The sequence below is a fragment of the Protopterus annectens genome, chromosome 5.part0 (genome assembly GCF_019279795.1).
Source record: "Protopterus annectens isolate FY-2018-M chromosome 5.part0, PAN1.0, whole genome shotgun sequence".
Taxonomy (NCBI): domain Eukaryota; kingdom Metazoa; phylum Chordata; order Ceratodontiformes; family Protopteridae; genus Protopterus; species Protopterus annectens.
In genome coordinates, this window is record NC_056735.1 from 245,597,896 (window position 1) to 245,623,401 (window position 25,506).

Consider the following 25,506-nt stretch of genomic DNA (forward strand, 5'->3'; position numbering starts at 1 on the left):
CCCACACTGAGTCTCAGGGTAAACTCTCTCTGCAAGAACATGGACCCTCTTGAAGGCAACACATGCAAACAACTTCCCCATAGTACAGAAAAGGGAGATGCCACAATAGTTGTAACAATCACTTTTGTTACCCTTATTTTTATAGATAGCAACTATGTCAGCATCCCTTATATCTTCCTGTACACTACCTTCTCTCCAGAATTAGCAAAGTTTTGCATGCACCTCTAAGATTAGAGTATAACTGGCACATTTAAGGATTTCTGAGGGAATAACATCCTTCCTGGGGGGCTTTTCCTGAAGAGAATGCTTTTATTGCATTAGGTTTCTCTAAACTCGGCTCAGCATTGAGTTCAGTCATAGTTGGAAGAGGCTGTATGGCATTCAGAGCTCTCTAACTATGGTCTCTGTGGCAAACAGCTGTGAGTAGTGTTCCACCCAGCATTCCATCTGCTTGGTTCTGTCCTTCAAGACCTTGCTGTGGCCAAATTAAGTGGGGTGATCTTCCTTTGTGATGGGCTACTGGCTTGCTTTATCCCATCATACATTCTCCACATGTTACCAATGTCTGTGGCCTGCTGAATCTTGAAGCAAACTTGGAGCCAATAATCAATTGCAGACCACCAATCCACCTGATGAACTTGATTCTGAGCACACCAGAGTGCCTGCAAGTTGCACTCATTGGGTAAGGACCTATATACCACCAATGCCTGTCTCTTCTTCTCAGTCAGGAGTGTCAGTACTTCAGTGTGGGATTCAAACCAATCAACACACTTGACTGTCTTCTTCCCAAAGATACTGTAGATAATGCAGTGTTATAGATAGCATTCCATAGTTTTTGCCATATCTTGTTGGTGTCAGTGTCATCATCCAGGCAGGGCAAAGCCTGTTCAAGTGCTTGAACAGAGTTGCATACTTTTGAAGTGTCACAAATCTTGCCTATATCAATGTGTGGCCTCCCTTCCTTTTTAGAGTAAAAGAACCTGTGGGTCTGGATGTTTACCTTACTACACATGAGCAAGTGGTCGGTATGACAGTCTGCACTGTGGTCTTTGGTGAAGACAAAGCCAAGTTGATGGCAATGTTTCAATCTTGGGTGCTGCCATGAAACTTTGTGCTGGGGTTTCACATTGATGGTGTTTGTTATGCAGAGATCATACTGGGAACAAAGTTCAAGGGGATGCTGTCCATTTTCATTCATCTTTCTTTTTCCAAACTATCCCAGACAAGATGACTAGCTGTGATGGTCATTGCCAACTCTTTTATTAAAATTGTCAAGAATGAATAATGGTTCATGGGAAGGGACCTCACTGATGGTAGCACTATGTTCATTTTAGAATTTTTCTATGACTTCCTGGGAAGAAGTTAAAGTAGGAGCATAGACACTGAAGATGTTGACCATGGTCACTTATGTCTGTGGCTGAATTTTCATCAGTCTGTCCTTTCCCACATTTGGTGATATGACTGAGCCAACAAGGTTGTTTTGGATTGAAAAGCTGACACCATGTACCCTGATCTCTTCTGGAAGCTTCTCGTGCCAGAAATAAGTAAAGTCTTTCTCCCTGAGGTATCCAATAGATGGCAGCCTTGTTTGCCAGAAAGCCACAATATCCAACTGCAATATAGTCATCTTATTGTTAATTACTGCTATCTTCCAAGCATCACTGTTGTTCTGTAGATTTTCCATAAGGCCTGGAGTCATTGTCCTTATTTTTCATGTGCCTAACCTAAAGGCTGGTTTATTTTTGTTGTTTTTTTATTTGTTTTTCCAGGTGTATGTTTAACAATCCAGCTGTTGGGGGTCTTCCCTAAGCTCCACACACCCAGTGCAGCAAGTGGACCATGGCAAAATGTTATTCATCCATCGTTGTCAACGATGACCACGGACATCACGTCAAGGAGGTTAACTGAGTACGGTGTGCCTGGCTGTGGCTGATCAGTCCTATGTGGGCTCGGAAAGCTCTGCCGCACTCGGGCACAAGTGGTTATTTGGATTGGTTGGCAGAGTTGGATGTGGATTTATGCAGCTCACACTTCCTCTGTGCCTCTGCAGTCCTGCTCTTCTCATTGGAGGTAGCACCTCTCGTGATGCAGCTTTGCCAGGTGGAGTGGTCTTGCACTAGAGTTTCCCAGGAGTCTGGGTCAATGCCAAAGCTCTTCAGAGAGACTTTCAGCATGTCCTTGAAGTGCTTTTTCGGCCCACCTTGTGTGAGTTTGCCTCCTGCAAGTTCACCATAAAACAGTCTCTTGGGGAGGTGTGTGTCTGGCATACGTACAAGGTGGCCTGCCTACCTGACTTGGGCTCTCCTCAGCAGAGTGTAGATACTTGGCAGTCCAGCATGAGAGAGGACAACTGTGTCTGGAACTTTGTTTTGTCATGTAATTTTCAGCAGCCTTCTTAAGCAGTTCATATGGAAGTGATTCAGCTTTTTGGCATGACGCTCATACACAGTCCATGTCTCACACGCATACAGTAATGTGGGCAGTACGACTGCCTTGCACACCTTCATCTTTGTGGACAGTTTGATGCCTGTCCTCTCTCACGCTGACTGCCGCAGCCATCCAAATGCGGAGCTTGTCTTGGTGATGTGTGTGTCTATCTCATCGTCAATGTTTGCAAATCTGGAGAGTGTGCTGCCAAGGTATGTAAACTTGTCAATAGCCTTCAGGATCTCACCTTCAGTGGTGATAGTTGGTTCTGCATATGTCTTCTGCAGTGTGGGCTGATGCAAAACCTGTCTTCTTGATATTAATTGTGAGGTCAAAGTTTCTGCAAGCAGTGGAAAAGCAGTTCATACTCTGCTGCATCTGGGCCTCTGTGGCAGCATTGAGTGCACAGTCATCTGCAAACAGGAAAACACGCACAAAGTCTTGGCCTATAGCCTCCACAGGTTGAAGAGCCTGCCATCAGTCCTGTATCTGATCTTGATACTGGTTTCTTCATCATTGCAGAAGCCATCTGCCAGCATGGCCGAGAATATCATGCTGAACAGCATGGGCGTCAATACACAGCGTTGCTTGACTCCGCTGGTGACTGGGAAGGCATCAGAGAAGTCCCCATCATCAAGTACTCAAGCAAGCATGCCATCATGGAACTGGCACACCACACTGATGAATTTGCCTGGGCAGCCAAACTTCTCCATGATCCGCCATAGCCCCTCATGACTGACAGTGTCAAAGGTTTTGGTAAGGTCCACGAACATTGTGTAAAGGTCCCTGTTTTGTTCCTGGCTCTTCTCCTGAACTTGACATGTTGCAAATATCATGTCCAGTGTCCCTGGCCTTCTTTAAAGCCACACTGACTCTCTGGCAGGTGTACATCTTCTATGTGTTGAATGAGGTGGTTGAGGAGGACTTTGGCAAGTATTTTGCCAGCAATGACCTTTTCTCGTGTAGAGATGGATAATGGAGGCATCCTTTAACTCCTGAGGCATAACTTCCTGTTGCCACATGGTCTGGAAGAGCGCAGTGAGGTTCTGTAAAAAGACTAGTCCCCCTGTCTTGAAGATTTCAGCTGGAATGGAGTCAGTTGGCATAGAGTGATGCAGCAGAGACTGCTTCCAACAGTGGGAAAGATCCTTTGATCTCATTGGGCAGCTACCACTGTCTTAAGCTGGGCAGCCCCCAGCCAAATAGTTGCTATCTTGCCAGGGTGAGGTGTATGTGGTACCAGGGAGAGGTAGTGCCTCTGATGGGTGAACATGTGCTCTTCAGAGTAGTTCATCCACCTTGGTCCTCACCTGACAGTCAGCTCTTGTCTGCGACTCCCCATAGCTGTTTGTATGCAACAGTGGCTTCACCCTGAGCAATGGCTTCGACTGGCTGGCAAAACCAGGTGAGGGTAGCTGATGGGTTTTTAACCCTAGGCAAGTCAAGGCTTGTCTACCTTGCATGTGAAGACTGGATCCGGTGGGCTGCATGGAGGAAATTACCAGACTGATTCAACAGGCAGGAAAGCGGACTCAGTAAAGTGATGTGGAGCACAAATAGGGCACAGTGAGACACATTAGGACACTGATGGCCATCCACTGCATCCTAGCCCATCTCCAGTCATCCCGACTATGTCCTGCCACTGGATCAAGATACGCTGGGATGAGATAGTGAGACTGACAATTTGTGCAATTCTCTCTCACTATAATCCAATTCATGCGCAAGTCAAGACATCACCCCTCCCCCCAAGTCCTGTGGTGATGGGCGAATGACTAAGCAGCAGGTACAGATATACTTGAAGCTATAGCTACAACCTCACACACAGATGGCCCAGGACAATGAGTTGCTCTCTACTGGACCGAAGCAGCAGTGGAGTTTGGCAGCCCTCTGGGTGTCTGAGCAGGCCTATTTAGGATTTCTCTGCTCATCTTCATGGTCTGAAGAAGAGGCTGGAAAAGGTGAGCTATAGCCTGATTCATCCTTCCCCTGGCCTGCTTGCTGCGGCAGGTGGGGATCCCAACCATGAAGTCGAATCACAAAGAAAACAACATTGGTAACTTCGCTCACCATTGGCACATGGAATGTGCGCATGCTCATGGATAGCACCAAAACAGACAGACCTGAGAGACAGACAGCACTTGTCGCAAGAGAACTCAGCAGGTACAACATCCAGATAGCAGCCTTCAGCGAGACCAGGTTCACAGACGAAGGCCAGCTGACACAAGTTAAAGCCAGTTATACTTTTTTCTGGAGTGGCCACAGCACCAATGAACATTGTGAAGCAGGAGTGGGTTTCATCATCAGCTCTAATCTGATCAGCAAATTAGCCAGCCTCCCAAAAGGATTCAATGACCGACTCATGTCTCTGTGGCTCCACCTCAAAGATCAGTGTATATGTCCCCACCATGACAAATCTAGAGGAAATTAAAGACAAGTTTTATGAAGACTTGGAGTCCCTCATAGCATCTGTGCCCAAGGCTGATAAGCTTGTCATCTTAGGTGCAGACTACCAGACATAGGAGGGTGTCATTGGGAGGAATGGAGTCGGCAAAAGCAACAGCAATGGTCATCTACTTCAGAAGACCTGTGCAGTTCATGACCTTTTGATCACAAACACAGTCATCCGCCTACCCAACTGTAACAAGATGTCCTGTTTACCTGACAGTAACAAGATGTCTTGGTTGCATCCACGCAGCAAGCACTGGCATCTCATTGATTATATCATAGTAAGGAGAAGGGACAGGCAGCATGTTAGAGTGACTAAGGCCATGTGTAGAGCAGACTGCTGGACAAACCACAGACTCATCCTCTCAAAACTCAACATGCACATTCAGCCTAGGTGGCGCCTGCAGGGGAAAAATGCCAATAGGTGCCTGAATGTCAGCAAGTTAGAATGGCAGTCTGTGCGACAGAACCTCAGTGAGGACCTTGACAGTAAGCTTGGCCAACTCAACTTTGGCACCAATGGTGCAGAAGAGGACTGGCCAGCCTTTAGTGATGTGGTCCACAACACTGCTCTCACTCTTTTGGACCTGAACACATACAAACACTAGGACTGATTTGATGATAATGATGAAAATATTTAAAAGCTACTGGATAAGAAGCGAAGTCTTCAGATCCCTCCAGCAAGACACTTCATCCATCTCCAAGAAAGTAGCCTGCAACTCCATCAAAAGCAAGGTGCAAGCAAAGCTCAGAGAGATACAAGACTCCTGGCTCAGCAGAAAGGCAGATGTGATCCAGAAGTATGTTGATAGCAACAACTCCAAATGTTTCTGTGATAACCTGGAGACCATTTGTGGGCCACAGTCCTCTGGAACATCACCACTGCTCAGTGCCGATGGGTCCACCCTGCTCACTGACAAGAAAGCCATCCTGGGAAGATGGGCTGAGCACTTCAAGAATGTCCTGAATAGGCCTTCCTCTATCAATGCCGTAGCCATTGACCATATGCCGCAAGTCACCATTAACACCTCCTTGGCAGAACCTCCAAAGGAATCAGAGGTTAAGGAAGCAATTAAGCTTCTCTCTAATAGTAAAGCATCAGGCTCTGACTCCATTCCAGCCAAATAGGTGCTATCATGCCATGATAAGATAACACCTATTTGGCTGGGGGCTGGCCAGCTTAAGGCAGTGGTAGCTGCCCAATGAGATCAAAGGATCTCTCCCACTGTGAGAAGCAGTCTCTGCTGCATCACTCTATGCCAACTGAGTGCATTGGCTTATTACTAGTGACTACGTCTTGTGTTGTGTCACCAGTCACAGATCAAAGCTGGATTGTCCCCTCCAGGGCACAGGACTGGGCAAGTGAATTTGAGGAAACAGCTGATGCCCAAAAGAGGGTTCCCCCTCTCCACACCACTGATGGACTCCATAGTAAAGGCAGTACAAATTGGCATCAGTGTTGTCACAGGAGCTGCCTGAGTAAGGTTGAGTACAACCTCAACTTTCTTAGGGACTCCATATCCGGACTTTTCCTTGAGGTTTACTTCCAAAGCCTTCATCATGACTAGATATTGCTGCAAGGTGGGCGGGATTAAATCAGAGTTTACCTTCTCCTAGGTGGGTTGCCTTCCAAGGCTGAAAAGCCTCATCTGCCGGAAGCAACTGGTTTTAAGGCACCATTCACCTGCCTTCTCCCATTCTCTTGTTAGTGCAAATGGTTTCACCAGACTTAGAAACTAAGCCAAACATAAAGGCCAGGAGGTGGACTTAGATTGTCAGAGACTATTAGAGATGCACACCATGAGAGCATTTTATAGATAGTGGAAGCTATCCCCACTACCACCCCTAGCTATGACAACAACTGAAACCACATCTATCCAATGTACTCTTATATATTGCCATCCTAACTTCTGTTTATTCAGTCTTTGCAAACATTACTCTGTGGCCCTGTGATCTGAAAAAAATGCTCCCTTACAACAGCATGTACCTCTATGAATCCAATATAAAACATATAATCTATTTTTGCTGTAAGCATTCTTCTTTTATAAGTATCATCTGCCAGGTACTGACACTACATTGTCTAAAGTACTAAATCCAAACTTTTCCAAAGTAAATTTAATACGCTGCAAAATCCCTTCACACCCAAAAAATCAAATTACTTCCATGCTCTTTATAGCAGAAAATGTGTCCTGTCCACTTCATTTTTTTCTGAATAGTGCTAATGTGATGTAAAAAATATGGGGGGGGGGGATTTAATAAAGCCTACAAGTTTTTTTTTTTTACCATGTAGGCATTGTGCTGCACTGCCATCACAGGAATGCAGATTCTTAGATTCATTAAGCACTGCATTAAACTTCCATGGCAAGCAAATCACCTCATAAGCAGGTGAATCTCATGCAAGTGATGCAGGCAGAGTGATATAGCAAGCAGATAGGAGGCTCTGCAGACCCCATGTCAGTGTGCATAGTGTACATGGAAAAATTCTGTGTATAGGACTGTAAACAGACAAAAGGGGCTGTAAATATGTAGGTAGATAGACAGAAATGGCATAGTACACAAATATATGAGAAAAACTATCCTCTTCATGTTCCAAAAGTTACAGTAAATATATTAAAATAAATTATTGTTTTTTAAATAATCTTGGCATACTTGCACAGTGCGCCACAGTGTGCAAACATGCCTTATAAAAAAAGAAAAAAAACTGGAAAAATCAAATATTAATATCATGAGACAGAAATGTATTACAGGACCCTGCATGTAGTATCTACAATGGTGCACTGGTGCAGTTGCTAATGTGGTAGGGCTTGGAAGCATGTAGTATCCAGGTTGTGAGGATGGATCCTTATGCAAATGAGGTATAGATACTGATTAGAATAATGGGGTAACCATGTCCACATATCCCCTCCATGTAAGCAGTGATCCATGTTGGTGTCCACAGAGGAAGTAGCTGACATCAAGAGATAGTGTGTCTCTGCCCAATAACTTCTAAGCTGATTGAAGCTTAGCTGCAACTGTTTGCGTGGTGTGTCACCATCCTGAGTGTGGAAGCCTTGAGGGGGGGTGTACACTGACTTCTAAGCTTTTTTACCTACAGGGTGCGTATTTCTGCATGTTTGCATGGGGGGGTGTTCACTGACTGCTGAGCTGTGTTTACTTATGGGATGCATTTTTGCACTGTGCTCCTCAGTGCTCAGAGTATCTAAAAGGCCAGTGATGTATTAATTAGTGTTGATCCTTGCTTAACTTTACCTAGGGTCATTAAATGATGTCAATAATATATTAGGCAGGTACACTGCATCATAAGTAGCCAATCACGCAGGCAGCATCTATAGTAGAGCACTGTAAAGTATGCATACACCCTACAATCTGATTTTTCCCCATACTTTGCACCAATGGAGTACAGACTTGGGAATTTTAACTGAAAGAATACTAGGGGCTGCTGCAGGTCTGCTACATTTGTATGTGTTAGATACTGAAGTCAATGCTGCTGCTGCTGCTGACAATAGGCCTAGACAGAGAAGGAGAAGAGTGTTCAGGTCCAGGGTAACCTTCCAGGAGCTACAAAGCAAACTAAATAGGACAGAAAAGCTCAAAATCTTATTAAAACATAGAATAGCTAAAATCCACAAGACAGCAAGGTTTATTAAACAAATAAATACTAAAATATATAAGCGCTTTCAGAACTTCCTTCTTCAGATCTGAAAGCGCTTATCCATTTTACTATTCATTTGTTTAATAAACCTTACTGTCTTGTGGATTTTAGCTATTCTATGTTTTAACCTTCCAGGAGCTACATGAGCTGGAGATTGTAGAGTGCTACAGGGTGGACAAGGACATGCTACAAGAACTCACTGAGCTTTGCCGCCCTCAACTCAGGCCCAGAATCAACAGAGGGGAATCCATCCCAGTGGAAACAAAGGTATGTGTGGCCATTAGGATAATAGCCACAGGTACCTTCTAAAGGTCAACTGGGACATGATGGGGGTCTCACAGGGATCAGCATCCGGGGTACTGCACCAGTTCCTGGATACCATACTACCACATGCCAGTGAGCACATTACTTTCCCCTCACCCCTGATGTGAGGGCCAGCAATATGCAACTCTTCTACCATATAGCACACTAGCCTGAGGTACTGGGTGCCATAGATTGCACCCATGTACACATCAAGGCACCACCCGGTGAGGAGGGTAGAATCTATGTCAATCGCAAGGGGTATCACTCTATCAACTGCCAGGTCATGTGCAATTCCCAGGGCATTATCATTATCATGACTCCCATATCTGGCATGCACCACAGCTGTACCAGATGTTTGTTAGTGGGGACATCCCACATGGCCATTTAGTGGGGGTTGCTGGCTATGCACTGGAACTATGGATGATGACACCCATCAGAAATGCACGCACACCCACTGAAGAATGCCATAATGAGGCACACGCACAAACTAGGAACATCATAGAGCATGTGCTTGGGTTGCTAAAGTCATGGTTCTGGTGCCACAATATATCTGGTGGAGCTATCAGTACTCTCCAGCCACATGTGCACATATGTTCACAGTATGTGCCATACTACATAATATGATCCCACAAAAGCAGCTGCAGCAGTCTTAATATAGGGAAGGGATACACAGTCTCCCACCAGTGTCTAGGTCACCACAGCCACACTCACAGGAGGACACAGAGGAAGAGTGCGCTGATGATGTCCCTCTAGGCAGAAGTGGGCATGCCCAGTACCCCCTGGCATTAGCTAAGAGAAATGCATAGCACACACACTGGCAACCTAGGGCCCCAGGGACTGACACTATAGTCCCACTTACATACATATAAAAAAATTGCTGATGCCAGGCAACTCACACAGCCTGTAACTATCCATGTATTGGATGTGTACTGCTTGCATCACACAGAGTGCACCCTGAACTACAGTTCTGTCATCTGCTGCATTCTCAAAGTAAGTCTCTAACCTGCACTCTAATTGTAAGGATTTCTATAATAAGGTATTGCATGTAAGGATCTACTGCTGTTATGCAAAAAAATATACTGGGTTATTTGGTCAGAGTTAACATCCACATGGGACAACTGATACTCAGTCCAATAGTATGTGTTCCTTTATATTCACTAGGCCTCATGGTTGGAATATTCGTGACATCAGGCAAGGAGAAGTTAAACAGCGGGCAACACATGATATTTGGACTACTGTCTACCCAAGATGATCATGTGGTGATGTTCCCCCACCCCCAGCACAGTGGTGTACCCATGTAACTGCTTTAACAGAAAATCTGCTATGGTATAGCAGTGAACCAGGTAATCTCAGGGCTGTAACATAGATAGCACTCACACATTGTATGTCTCTCTTCACACAAGATAACAATGTACATATGTATGTTTTTGATTGTGTGATGGAAGACCTCTCTCTGTCTAGTGAACTATGTGGCTCAGTGGACTAGGGAAGCTAGCATGGGTGATAATATTGATGGTTCTAATCTGGAATTACTCACTTTTGCATGTGAGGTAGTAGTACACTGGTGTTTTCACAGAATCTCATACCTCCCAACCTCTCAGTGCAAGAAATCTGGACAAAGCCAGAAAGACTGGGGGGACAAAGGCCCAAACATAGTGACAGAGTTTAAATATTGGTCACATAAACCTTGTTTGAAGTAAAAGTGTTGCCGTAGTACATATATTCTGATGGCTATCAACTCTGACACACAATTGTCTGTCTGTAGTTAGTAGAATGTATTGATGTCAACATTCAATAAAGCACCAGAAGACCAAAATTGTGTGAGGAACAGGCCAAACATATGAAGCAAAACTCTGGACATTCTGTGAAAATCATGGCAGTTGAGAGGCATGCAGACTGTCAGTCTGTTGGTGGTGTAACATTGCCAACCCCAGTCACATATTTAGTACAGCAGACAGCTGGGTAATGCTGTGGACATTTTGAGTCAAGTGCAGTATTGCAGAAATAGGGGCAGATGTTAATGTCTGTAACATACAAAATGCCAGACTGGAATACGGGTAGGTGTGGCCTGGAGTCACATTATAAGTACAGTAGGTCTCACTGGGCATGTCTATACACTTAGTAAAAATGAGCGCAAGTCTGTTGGCCCTTCATTGAAATGACCTATTATGCATAAATGTCTATACATACAGACTTATATGTATACATATCCATCTGTGAGTGTCTCTCTCTCACATGCATAGTATATCTATTACTATGCGGTGTTGAATAGATATATCTAGCTCTATATATATGTATATATATATATATATATATATATATATATATATATATATATATATATATATATATATATATATATATATATATATATATATATATATATGTATATATATTAAAATGATACATAGACTCCCCCCATATATCTACAGAACACAAATAAATATCATACAGACACCGCTACATTTATTATAAACATCACTGTTATATACAGAAATATGTGTGTGGATGTCAGCATTGTCTGACATACCCTAATAATGGTGAGTAAAGTGCACTACCACACAGCCATAATGTTAATCAAAAGATCCAAACTAAGGGTGCAACAGTACATAATCCACTTACCTACAGACCCTTATGCCTGCTGGATGTCACCACATAGACATAGGTGAGCAAGTGGTGTAATGTATAATGATGTCAATGCACGTATGTACTGGGTGCATTGTCCATGTCCACAGTGTTGCGTATCTAACTGCAAGCAGCCACATATGGCCATACTGGTAACTGTATACACATAGCTAGGATAACATCAGTTATCTCACTGCTAGGATTCTAGATGTAGACAACAGTACAAACCAATGGCACTCTGCAGGTGACAGATGCTGTTCAACACAGGCCTAGTTTGTGTAATGCACAAGTACTGTGCCTGTAATCATATCTACAATAGACAACCTGTGGCCCATGCGGTAAGTACTGTGATCTATAATGTATAAGCCTAGAAAGGTAGAGGTTCTAATTTCATTGTAGCCCACTCCGTGTGAGTGTATATGTACTCCTGCAAAGCAATGGACATGCTCTCATGGGCTATCCAGCAGCAATGGGTATGCTTTTTTTGGGCCCATAACTTGCTTCTGGCTTCCATACTGCCTTGTACTACAAGGTCTGATGATGTCAGCCACCTTAAGACTACCAGCTGAGAGTGCATTGTTAGACATAAGCCATGGCACATGAGATAAGTACTGTAATCTATAGTGCATAAACATAGATAGGGGTTCCAATCTCACTGTAGAACACAGTGCATGTGTGGGCATGTGTGGGCATGTGTGTGTGTGTGTGTGTTTGTGTGTGTGTGTGTGTGTGTGTGTGTGTGTGTGTGTGTGTGTGTGTGTGTGTGTGTGTGTGTGTGTGTGTGTGTGTGTGTGTGTGTGTGTGTGTGTGTGTGTGTGTGTGTATATACCCCTGTAGAAGAGTGGATGTGCCCAATTCTACAAGGCCTGATGATGTCAGCCACCTTAAGACTTCCAGCTGATTATGTAGTGACAAGGTTTACATTGTGGCATGTGTAATACATTTTGTGTTTGATAGTGTGTAATACTAGATAGGTAAGAGTTCTAATCCCACTCTGCCCAACATGGTATGTGTGTATATCCAAATGGCATATGTATTATGATAACCTACATGTAGGGTTTTACATCATTTTATTTGTAGCGGGTGATGTGGCCTCTCCCCAAATGACTGACCACAACAAGGCTTGCTTATATCAACAAGCATTATAAGTTCTAAACTGATAGTACTAGCAGACATGAGCTGTGCTGCATGCATCAGGTATTGTGACCTGTAGTGTGTACCAGTACATAGGTAAGTGTTCTAATCTACATAAAGACAATGTGCAGTATGTGTGTGCCTTGGCATATCCTGTGTGCAGTGAGTGGAAGTGGTGCTAGCCTGAATGTGGCCATGTTTGTGTGTGGGGCTTTTACAGCAGTATAAATTATGTTATGGGGCCATAGCACGTGAACTTAACTAGCATAATGGCCAAACAGCCCTCACAATCAGAGACATCTGTATAACCCATGGCACAGGAGCAGCACATAATGCCCCAGCCCAAGAGAAATTCAGGCAGATGCTGTGTGTTGATATGATAGCCCCCCCCCCAGCCAAACCGGTAGCATATGCTAAGATGCAAGGAAGTGCTCTGTGTATCATTAGGCAGGGTATGCTTCAAATGTGTGTTTATGTCTGCTAGACAAATGTCTCATACAAGCATGTAGTACTAATATCACATAGTAGGTTAATGTCCATACAGTGAGTCATCCATCTACTATGCTCCCTACAGATAGGCAGCATATGCACTAAGGTCACACCTTGCCCTGTAGCAGACCTTATGACAGCTTATGAATGCATGAGCATGCTGACCACCACCATTCCCCTTGATAGACTGCCATACAGATGTGACCTATGGAGCCATGCACATATACCACTGTACCTTGCTGAAGTCATATTTGTGCTGTGCTGCCATGCCATGCTGTGCTGCTTTACTGCCCATAGGTCATCCCCTCAAATTCCTGCAACAGAAACATACACAGGTCCATGACATACCTGTCATTGTGTAACATTACCATCAGTACAACATCATACAACACAAGGTTCACAAAAGTATATTGCATGGTCATGAGCCATGTCAGCATACAGTATATGTTGGTGACCACTACAAGTGGCCTGCAAAACAATACTGCATTACACAAGAACATGTCAAACAATATAGTCACCCTATTCATCAGACACATAACTTAATTCCCCTGCATCGATTGGAAGGATGACAGGGATGTGGCACAGGTATCATCACTTGCACAGGGTGATGTGTGGGGATGCTGGAGGCCTAGAATGGACCAAACAGTTGGCAGCATGTGTGTGAGACAGGAAGGGGTGTGGGTTAGAATGGGTATGGAGAGGTGTTGTGTATGTTTGTAGGTGATCTGCATGTGATGGTGGTGTGTGAGTATGTGCATGTACACAGTCAAGCTCAGTGCTAGACCTACACTTGTGTATGTTCGGCAGCTGTAGACCATACATGGTAGAGTTGACAGTTCACCATCTCTGGCCCTGAACATGGGAACTGGCTCCACCAGGATTTGCACTGGCACCACCATGCCCAGGCCAGATGTGGTGCTAGTACCTGTCAGCGACTGTTGTCTGCTGGGACTGTGTCCCCTACGGGACTGCCAGTTGTTACCAAAGTGTAGAACAACATAGAAGTGATAGGGCTATCCCATACTTCTCGGATCATGTTGCAACCGTATATTCTAGCCCTCATAATAATAGAGGAATAAATCAAGATGTAGGGACTAAACAGAAATTCTCTATGTTTTATACGCATGACTTCAATGAAGTCAAAGAGATCATCTCTAAACATTGGAGGATGCTGACTGCAGATCCATTAATTAAAGATATCGTTGGTGAACATCCATGGTTCATTTTCAAAAATAAGAAGAATTTACATAGAATTTTATGTTATCCCACTATAAAGGAAGCTGTTAGTAATAGCCCACGTAGAAATGGTACATATCCATGTAATAACTGCCCTTTTTGTTCTTAAATTTCTACTTATAATATGTCTGTCCATCCTATTACTTCTGAATGTTTTCAGTTTGAGGTTAGTGCTACATGCAACACAGAACACATAGTCTACATGGCAATGTGTAACTCCTGCCCTGCCTTCTATGCAGGTAAAACTGATAGAAGGTTTAGGGACAGGATACGAGAACACCTTTACCAAATACGTATCCAGTCTTGTAATAATGCTTTATCCAAACATGTTCTTGCCACAGATATTAATCACACATTTAAATTTATGGTTCTTCAGGTGAATAACCCCAGTTTTAGAGGGGGAGATATCAGAAACTATACAGAAAGAACAGAGATTAAAAGGATTGTCAGACTTAAGGCACATGTTAGTCCGGGCCTGAATGATAAAATTTCCCTAAAACCTGTTTTGAGAAACAGGAGACTATTTGTTAGGTAAAACTCTTACACTATTAGCTTTCAGTTTTTTTATATCAGATTTGTATAACTTGATTGGTTTTTACTGAAGTTTTAATACAAGTTCTATATAATTATATATAGTTGTGATTGGACATTTTTGGAATATTAATTTTATAATGAACAAGTCATATGTAAGAGAAATGCTTTTTATATGCCTTTGACTTTAAGAATTTGTTGAAAGAATTCATGATGATGTCATCTAGTTAATTATTTAATTGAATACCTGTTATATAAGATGTCCAACAGTCTGTATTTCTGTTTGTTAAAGATCTGAGGAAGCCTTCTGGCGAAAGTGTTTACCTTTGTATGTGCCTAAATAAATATATCTGGTTTTATTCATGGTGGATTATTTCTTGGATGATTCAATAACACAGACTTTTGTTTTCCTGTTGGGACTATATTGATGCTGAAGACTGGTCTATATGCTGGGTTGCTCCTAAGTACCATCATTTACTTCTTTACTTCTTTAACTGGAATTGGTTTTGGAGCATTCATCCCTGTGTGGCTTGTGCTTTATTTTTATAACGATAAGTATGTTAACAGTAAACCAGTATGAAATAACCCATAATGCCAACATAACAGTTAGTTTAACAGAGTATATTAATATTAAATCATAATATTAAATAACACTAATAAATTAAAGAAGATAAGGGATGGAGAGAGAGAGAAAAACATACCATTAGTGAAGTTGCAGATGATTGTCAATACACAGACTAATAATACATACTTCTACAGGTGTGCAGCATCAGTTGTAAGTACCATGGCTCAAAATATTCTGTAGATGATGTAGCACATACATACCTCTTAAGCTGTTAACATGGGACAGTATGGGCCAAGTACTAACAAATGTAGCTACACAACTACATGGAACTGTTTCACATAATGTACACATACATAACTACCAAGGTTTTCTGTAAACAGATTTGCAAATACATTGCATTCCAGGTAATCATTTATCTGTTAATCACAGACCAGACAGATTGGGTAGTTGTCATTACATTACAGAAAATCATGACAGTTAAGAACATTTGTGCACATTAAGTAGACTAGACAGCTGTCATGTCTTAGCTGGCAGGCATAGGAACAGAACACAAAAGCTATGACTCCAGGGGATATATGCACATAATATAACAGTTGACTGCAGTAACATTAGAACAGGCATACAATGAATACAGCCCTAGTGTACTTATTTGAACACATTATTTATCAACCACAATCCTGCTTTGCACTTTGTTGTTATTGCTCCTTAGAATCTGTGAAGTGTACACATGATATCTGCCCAGAACATGGGATTCCTTACCCACATGCTTTGTTCCTGGAGTGGGGGTAATAGAGACCATTATGTGACTCAAAGCAGCCTGAAGACAGCCTTGAACCATACTGTGGGTTGTGCAATACATTTATCAGGCAATTATGTTTGCATTATTTATTTATTTCAGTTTTGTAGTTGACTGCAGTGACATTAGAACAGGCATGCAATGAATATAGCCCTACTATACTTATGTGAACACATTAGTTATCAAACCATAATCCTGCTTTATACTTTATTGTTATTGCTCCTTAGAATCTGTGAAGTATACAAATGATATCTGCCCAGAACGTGGGCTACCTTACCCATATACTTTGTTCCTGGAGTGGGAGGAATACAGAGCATTATTTGACTGAAAGTGGCCTGAAGACAGGCCTGAACCATACTTTTGGTTGTGCAATACATTTATCCAAGAGTTGCTTTTGCATTATTTATTTATTTCAGTTTTACAGTTGACTGCAGTGACATTAGAACACACATACAGTGAATACAAACTTACTGCAGTTTTTTGCATATATTAGTCATCAAACCACGATCCTGATTTAAACCTTATTGCTTATTGTGCAAACCAGCTTAGTGGAGCTGAGCATCATGGAAACTTGCACAACCATGTTTTAGCGAAGCTTAGCAACACGCAAACAGGAATAGACACTGACCATATTTAAGCAGAGCTTAGCACCATGCAGCTCTTCCAAATGTAACAATTTTGTTTTTAAATTAAACCACCCTTTAGGTCACCTCACACATTTCCACAGCAATAAATGTAAAAAGGTATTACTGTTGAGGACTCAAACCCGGGAGCTGACTCTACCTATTGAGCTACTTGGATAGTAAGAAAGCCAGTATACCTTCACATATACTACTAAGCTACCTGTTAGTGTTGCTAAGCACCATGCTGTGCAAATGGCCATTCAAAAAAATAAAACAAAAACATGTAGACAAAACACATAATCAATTACATCCAGTTTCTATTTTTAGATGTCTGACAGATGTCACCTGTGCATGTGTAAGTGCAGCTTGCCATTCCCACTCTCTGCACCGTGCAAACAGGCATTAAAAAATAAAAAAAAATACAACCCCCCCAAAAAATATTAAAATTCACACATATTTCTACACTAGCAGGGTATATTACAAGGATTCTTATCCTGTACATAACATCTGTACAGAAATTCCCTGGACAATCCATGTCCATGGGACAGCCTCTACATTACTGCCTACATGGATTCAAAATCCCTGTTACTATGATCTCTCTCAGCAGTGTGCCATGATTCATATGCATGGTGGCTGTGTACATGGGTACATTCCATCTAGGCTCTACATGGAGCCTACATTGATTTTATTGGATTCTGCGGTTTGTCGTTTTGTCATCTTACATTTTCATTATTCTTCTCATATACCAGTTTTTCTTTTAATAAAACAATAGCATCATTTGTATCCAAAAGTATATCATTTTCATTTCTTAACTCTCTATATTATTTGTTTCTTTATACTTTGTTTTTCTGTATTCATTCCTATTTATATTTCACTTTAAGCACTATCCACCATTGTACCCATGCTTTATAAAATTATTCATATTATTATGCTCTCTCCATAAAAAAGTGCCCTAAACTCTTATGATTCACTTATATCCTCAGCAAATTATTTTAACCATGTTGCAACACCCTTTGCTTCTTCATGTTTTCCAAACAACTCCAGATCACCACATGATCAGAGGAATAGTCTGTATGACTATATTTTCAACTTATTTTAAAGTTCTTGAATGCAAACTAAAATAGAACTCTATATCAATACTTCCATATTTATAGTTATAATTTCTTCATTCCCCCAAAAGTCTCCTCATGGTTTTATTTCTTTACATCTTGATATATTTTCTTCTGTTTTTTTTTAACAACATGAACATTTTTTTACCATTTAAAAAGAGGGCCCATGCCTGATAACTCTGAAATAGGGTTACCAAATATGAAAACTATCATTACTATTTTGTCTTGGGAAAGAAAAAAAAATAATGCGGTGTTGTTAAGAAATGCTACCAAAATGGGATACATTTGACAAAGGTACTGAGTGGTAGCCAGACTATTTTGGAAAAGAATTAGGTAACAGTCAGGAGACCACACTAATTCTAACTAAAGTAGTAAAGTATGCACCAGATCACATTTTGTTAATGGCGTAAAGATCAGGAAATGTCATTAGAAAGCACTAGATATGTTGCTGCCTCCACTGACCAATCATGGAAGTATCTTGACATTCAAGAAACTGATCTTTTTTTATTATTATTAATTTGCTAACCGGGAAAGTCCACTGGACACAAGAGTCCCTTTTCAGGGTCCTCCTGAGAGCACTGGTTGGTTAAATTATTTCCTTATTTTCATACAACAGGCAAATGAAAATAGAAGGAATAAAACATGCAAATGAAGGTGTAAGAAATATAACTCTCTACCCTAGATGATGGGAAAGAGCTCATTAAGAGCTCAAATATTTTATACTGTGTGGTAACAGTCAGAAGACATTTTCCTTACTGTTTTAGTCAGGAAGACAGCCAAACAACCCATAATTTATTGCATAAAATAGACACTAATGAATTTTCTAAAGCTGCTCCTGTCTATCCAGAATTTCATAAAATGGTAAGGCTAGTAACAGTAAAAGTCTTACTCAAATTTTCAATCACATTCTTACAAACGGAAGTTAACATCCTCAGCCAAGAATGTATTTAATCACCTGCTGCTTAAAGTCCTTACTCTATCTGCAACTCAAGAAAGTTAGCCCTTTGCTAATCTCTGCCCTATAACCAATATATCTAAAAAGCTTCTATATGATCAAGTCCTTGAATACATGCTGAATATCAACATGGTGCTAGGCTCTAGAGATGTCTACAATACCCTTAGGTACTATTTACTTTATCAAAGAATGAGTTTTAAGATCTGAAAAGGGATGTGAAAAAGCATGCTTACTGGTATAATTTCTATACATATGGGAAGAGTATATTAGTCTGTAGATCATTCATTGCTACTGAGTAAACTGAAAAACTTAAATTTGAATTTGATGTTATCCTTTTCATTCTTCCTCATGAATGGGTCTAGGATCTGATCCTTAGCTCCGATTCGGCCACCTCTTCAAGACTTTGGATCTGAATCTCATGCTTCTCCCTCTACCCATAATGCCCTATTCCATCCCCATCTCCCCAGACCAAGTTTGCCACCATTGTAACAAGATCATGAAACAAATGAATGTGAGAGTGTGCCTTTTTTGTCTGTTTCTTAAAACTTAGATATCTTTTAGATATTTCTTACAATAAATATTAGAGTTACTGTTTTCTCCTCTTCCTTCTAGTTTTCTAGTAGTTCACTGGCATTACATGTTTTTGCATTACCTTTCCTTCCTGCCTTCTGGGTGCCCTTCTTATAACTTTAATTGTATATTTAAAAAAAGGTTTTCTGTAGTTTGTTAAGTAGATAGCTGTTTTATACTTTGTGCTGATTATTGCACAGTTTTTGTGTAGTGTTTTTCAACTATTGTTACAGGAGTAACCTGTTTATAGTTGCTTAAGTTTTGGGATTTTGTAGAGTGTGCTGTTTTTCTCGTAGTATGTCTGAAAAGTCTGGTTTTAAGAAATACACTTCTTGTGGGCATAAGATTCCCAGTTCTGATGTCCACAAGAACTACATTTATTGCCTGAGGACAGATTGTCAACTCTGCTTGTGAGATTTGCGCCTCATTCAACCCCAGGGCCCTTTCCAACTGGCAAAATAAATGAACAGTTAAGGGTTTACTTTCAGACTCTTCTTCCTCTATTCAGGCTCAAACCCACTCTAAATGTCATGGCTCCTCAGATTCCAAGAAGCAAGCATTTGAAAAGTCAGCAAGAGCTTCATCAGAGCCTCATCAAAAACCTAGAAAGACTTTGGATCCAACCTCTTCAGATCAGAAGACAGTACTGCCTCCCACAGATCCACAGACCTCTTTGGATCTGACAGGCATGATAACCACATCACCAGCTTTCCTGTACCATCAACCTCCTACTCGAATCTCAGACCTTTGGATTCAGCAGCTAGGAGCTGAACACCTGAACTTGTGTTGAAACCTGTTTCCCCAGTTCTACCCTCTCAGTTGTTTGAAACCCCTCAAAAGCATTCTAAGCCTGCTTCCACATCTTCATCTAGATTGTTTGGGATCCTGACTGAGGCAGATATGGACAGGATGATGCATAGATGTCTTAGGGCTCAGACCTAGATGGAGGTCTTGCTAACTCCATCCCCTCTTGGATCCATGAGTGCACTGCCTTGACAGTGCAATCACCTTCTCTGTTCTGACCTGCAGTCTTGGAGTCCCAGGATCCAAGATCCCTGAGAGAGTCTTTGTTGGATCCAAGGAAGCTTCCTTCCTTGACTCTGGTGGTCTCCCTGACTGGCCCTGCTCCAATACTTTCAGATCAGAGTGGGTCTCAGATCCAGGAATTTGGCATTGGGTTTGAGGGGTTGGGTTCAGCTCCTACTCTGGCAGATCTGTCCCCCCCTTGGTGTGTCAGCTCTTGACAGCTTGGGTCTGATTTTCCCTGGAGAGCTTGGATTTGGGGTTGCCCCGACCTCCCATCCTCAGTTGCCTCAGCTCTGAGGGGGGAGAGGTATCCCCAGGTCTGTCATCCTTCTAAGTAGTAGAAAGGGCCTTCACTTTACATAAAGACCCATCCACTCATATCTCATATCCTACCCCTTGCACCACTTTGAATCTGAGCTCTGATCCCATCATTTCTGCTCCTCTAGGTCAACCAACTCCAGGTAGCCTCCACAAACATTCCCCAGAGGCCACAGAATTTCCCCCTTCTTCTGACACCTCCCCCAAAAACTCTATGGAGGAGGTACCTAGGAAGAAAATGTGCAAGATGAGGCACATAGATTCTCCTATGGAGTTTCTTATGGAAGACACCGATTTTGATAAGGAGAAGCATCCCCCCAATTGACACCTGATGATGTTTCTTTTGAGGACATCCTGGAAATCTTCAAACAGAAGGGTTGCTGGTCTTCCCAAACTCATTCTTCTGAAGAGTCAGTGTTCCTGGAGGCATTCAGGGCTGGCCCATCTACATCCTGAGTAATCCCATTGAATGACCATAATGATCTACTTTCCCACTGGGCTTGGAAGGAACTGGACACTGTCAAGCCTATTCCCATATGCCTGGATACATTCATAATTCCTCCTTCAGACAAACCCCACTGGAGTAAGGATATTCCCCTTAATGCCATCATTGTGGAGGCAGCCCTTTAGAAGGAGCTAGCTGAGCAAAGGTCCTCTGTCCATCCACTGAACTGGCAGTCCAAAGCAATGGACAGATACAGAAAATGCATCTATGCCTCAGCAACATTTGCACTGAGGTTGTTAAATTACCTGGCACATTTTACCTGCTTACAGAGAGATGTGATCAAGGAGCTTTCAAACTCTCACTGAGTCTGTGTCTGTGTAGGATCTCAAAAAGATTTCTCCCCAATTGGCTACTCTGTCCTCTATTGCAAATTCATCAATGAGGCTGATCTCCCACATGGTGGAGGATGCCTCATGAGCAGCCGGTTCAGGCATAGCCATTAGGAGACATGCTTGGATGAGGCTATGCAAATTCATGGAAACCTTTAAGGCATCTTTTGTTAATGTTCCCTTTGATGGCTCCTCTTTTTTGGCCAATCAATGAAAAATATGCTCACCCACAGAGAACAGGAAGGAAAGACCATATCTGCTGTTGTAGTCAAATGTTCTACCCCTCAATGAACGTTCTCTAGAAACCAGTGAGGTGGGAAGAAAATGTGGTTCTGGAAATATCAGGGACCTTTTCAAGACCCACACAGGGAAACTTCCTCCAGAGGCAGAGGAGGTTTCAATGGCAGATGCCACCCCAGATTCAGAGGGGGTCCGTAAAACCAGGGCTTCAGAGATTTCTTCTCAAATAGCCCCTACCAGCACTCCTGAAGCATTGCTTAACTGTCCAACTCTGTAGGTAGTCAGGGGTAATTTTATCTTGTACCTGGATGCCTGGCTAAATATCAGAAAAAATGCATGTGTACTAAAAATCATATCCAGAGGTTACTACATACCCTTTTCCCTTCCACTTCATGTCCAAAGGAAAAAAAATCCCCATTGTTTCACCCAGTCAGTGAAAATACCCAGCTCAAGAAATTCAAAAGCTGCTACAAAAAAAGAGTCATCCAAGAGGTCCCACCCAAACAGATATGATTCAGAACTTACTCCCAGTTCTTTTCTGTGCCAAAGAAAACAGAGGACTTGAGACTGATTCTGAATCTAAGCAATTTGAATCAGTATGTAAAGAAGTCAAAGTTCTGAATGGTTATGGTTCAGTCTATCCTGCCTCTGCTGCTCCAGGATGATTGAATGTACTATATAGATCTCACAGATGCATGCTATCATATCAAAATAGACAGGTGTTCCAGGAGACATGTGGGCTTTTGATTCTTTTTAGTGCCAAAGAAAACAGAGTACTTGAGACCGATTCTGAATCTAATCAGTTTGAATCAGTATGTAAAGAAGTCAAAGTTCTGTCTATCCTGCCTCTGCTGCTCCAGGATGATTGGATGTGCTATATAGATCTCAAGGATGCATGCTATCATATCAAAACAGACAGGTGTTCCAGGAGACATATGGGCATCTGGTTGGGATCCAATCACTACCAATTCACAGCAATGCCATTTGGACTCACCACAGCCAACTGGGTGTTATGGCAGTTGTGGCCACTCACCTGAGGCTCTAAGGATTCCAGGTGTTTCCCAATCTCAATGATTTGCTTCTTACAGCACCAGCCAAGCATCAACTCCTACAAGCCAGTGATTACTTGCTTCAGATGTCCAATACCCTATGCATTACAATAAATCTTTCCATATCGAAGCTGACTCCTGCACAGACTCTGAAGTTTAGAGGAACTCAGCTGGATATTATGACTCAAGTGGTTTCATTACCTCTTTACTACATCACATCCTTGAGATATCAGGTATGGGACTTACTGTCTCATCTGTCCCCATCAGGGAAACTAGTGGGTCAGTGTCAACTGCCATTATTCTAGTTCTTCTAGGAAGATTCTTCATGTGAATCCTCCACTGATAGTACAGCACAGTGGTCTATTCTTTACCAGTTTCTATTTGTTCCCATAAAACTCACTCTAATTTGCAAACATCATATTCACTGCTGGATCCAGCCAGATGACCTATTTTTGGACAGGCTGTTCTCTCTTCCTACCCCAATAGCCACAGTGACCACAGATGCTTCCCAACTGGTGTGAGGTCATTTCAAGGGAAAGATAGTCCAAGGCTCGGGGTCCCCCTCAGAGACCAGGTTGCATATCAATGTCCTAGAGATGAGAGCAGTCCTTCTAATGTTGCAAGCCTTTCAAGATCTTCTTCTCCAGGGACTATTGCAATTTACACAGACAACGTCAGTAGTATGGTACATCAAGAAACAAGGAGGAACCCATTCCTATCTTTTGTGCAGAGAGGCCATGAGGTTCTGGGAATGGACAATTTCTTCAGACCATTTTCTAATTGCAATGCACACACTGAGAAAAAAAAAAAACAAATTGCTAGCAGACAGACTCAGCAGGTCCATTCTGATTCCTCACTAGTGGCCCTTCAAACAATAGAAACAATTTTCAGCTTCTGGGGCCAGCTTTGCTGTGGCCTGTTTGCCTCTTCCCTCAGCAACAAGTGCAACACGTACTTTGCTCTGTTCCCCCTCTCCCTGAGAGTCACCAAGGGATGCTTTGACTCACCATTAACCCATGAGACTCCTCTAAGCCTATCCCCCTCTTCCACAATCACAAAGTTTCTGCAGAAAGCAAGCAGGCTGAAGAGCTCAGTCATTTTCCTTGCCCCTTTCTGGCCTCAACACATATGGTTTCCCTTCCTCTGGTCTCAATTGAAGTATCCTTCATGGATACTGGAGCCCACTCAAGATCTCTTATCTCACCCACCAGAAATTCAACATCCCAAACTCCATGCCCTCAAGCTGACCGCATGATTTCACCACTTCCAGTGATAGTAAGACTTTCCAGGCTCACTTTCCCAGTTCATGACATTATCTTGACCTCCCAAATGGCCTTCACCAAGAAAGTCAACAGAAGCAAATGGAAACAGATTCTCTATATGGACTTCCAAGGAGAGCATTGACCCTTTCTGAGCTCCTACCTCAGCCATTCTTCTTTTCCTTACTATTCTTTTTAAGGAAGTGGTTAGCTTCTCTACTATTAATCTTCAGTTAGCAGCCATTTCCAACTTTCACACTGAAAATAAATCCTTTTCTCTGGCAACTTCCAGATTATGTAAAGCTTTTATGAAGTAAATTTTCATCCTCAGACCACCGATAAAGGATCTTTCTCCTCCTTGGGATCTCATAGTGGTCATCCAAGGGTTGACTCAAGAACCAGCAGAAAAATGTGATATCACATTTCTTTCTTGAAAAACAATCTTTTTGGTAGCTATTACTTTAGCAAAAAGAATTTCTGAGCTCCAGGCCTTATCTGCTAAGCCTTCTTACATTATTTTCAATAAGGATAAGGTATCTCTTGAACCAAACCTTCCTTTCCACCTAAAGTAGCCACGGAGACTAACATTAACCAGTCTATAACATTAACCAGTCTATACAATTGTTGGTTTTCTTTCCAGATTTTAGTAATAAGGGTGAATATATGTTACACCTTCTTGATGTTTATAGACAACTATGTTTTTATCTTCACAGAACAAAACAGTACAGGAAGTCTGATCAGCTGTTTCTATTCTTTTCCCCTATCAGTTTGGTCAAGAAGTTTCCAAAATTGCTCTGGCTATATGGATTACTGATTGTGTTTCACTAATTTATTCCTAGAAAGGTTTGGATTTGCCTTGTTCTCCTAGAGCTCACTGCACTAGATCTATGGCTACCTCATCTGCTTTTTCATCAAGAACTTCCATTGATGACATCTGCGCTGCAGCCACTTGGTCAAAGACGCATACTTTTATTACACATTACAAATTAGTCATTGTCTCTAGAAGCAGATCTTCCTTTGGTTTGGCAGTACTCTGGCATGTTCTTTCTTGAGGACCTTCTGAGAGTTACATAGCTGGGGACTCTGACCCATTCATGAGGAAGAATGAAAAGAACAACATCAGATTTAGAAGTCATGTACTTACCATAGCTTGGCATTTGTGTTGTCCATTTTCATTCTTCCTCACCTTCCCTCCCAGCCATCCCCTGGTCTTGTCACTCCAAGAAGGATGCTTGGATAATATGTGAACCTTCATGTTCCTGGTTTGAGCCTTAATTTTTACTTGTGTTTTTTCTATCTCTATAACAATGTAGGGATAAA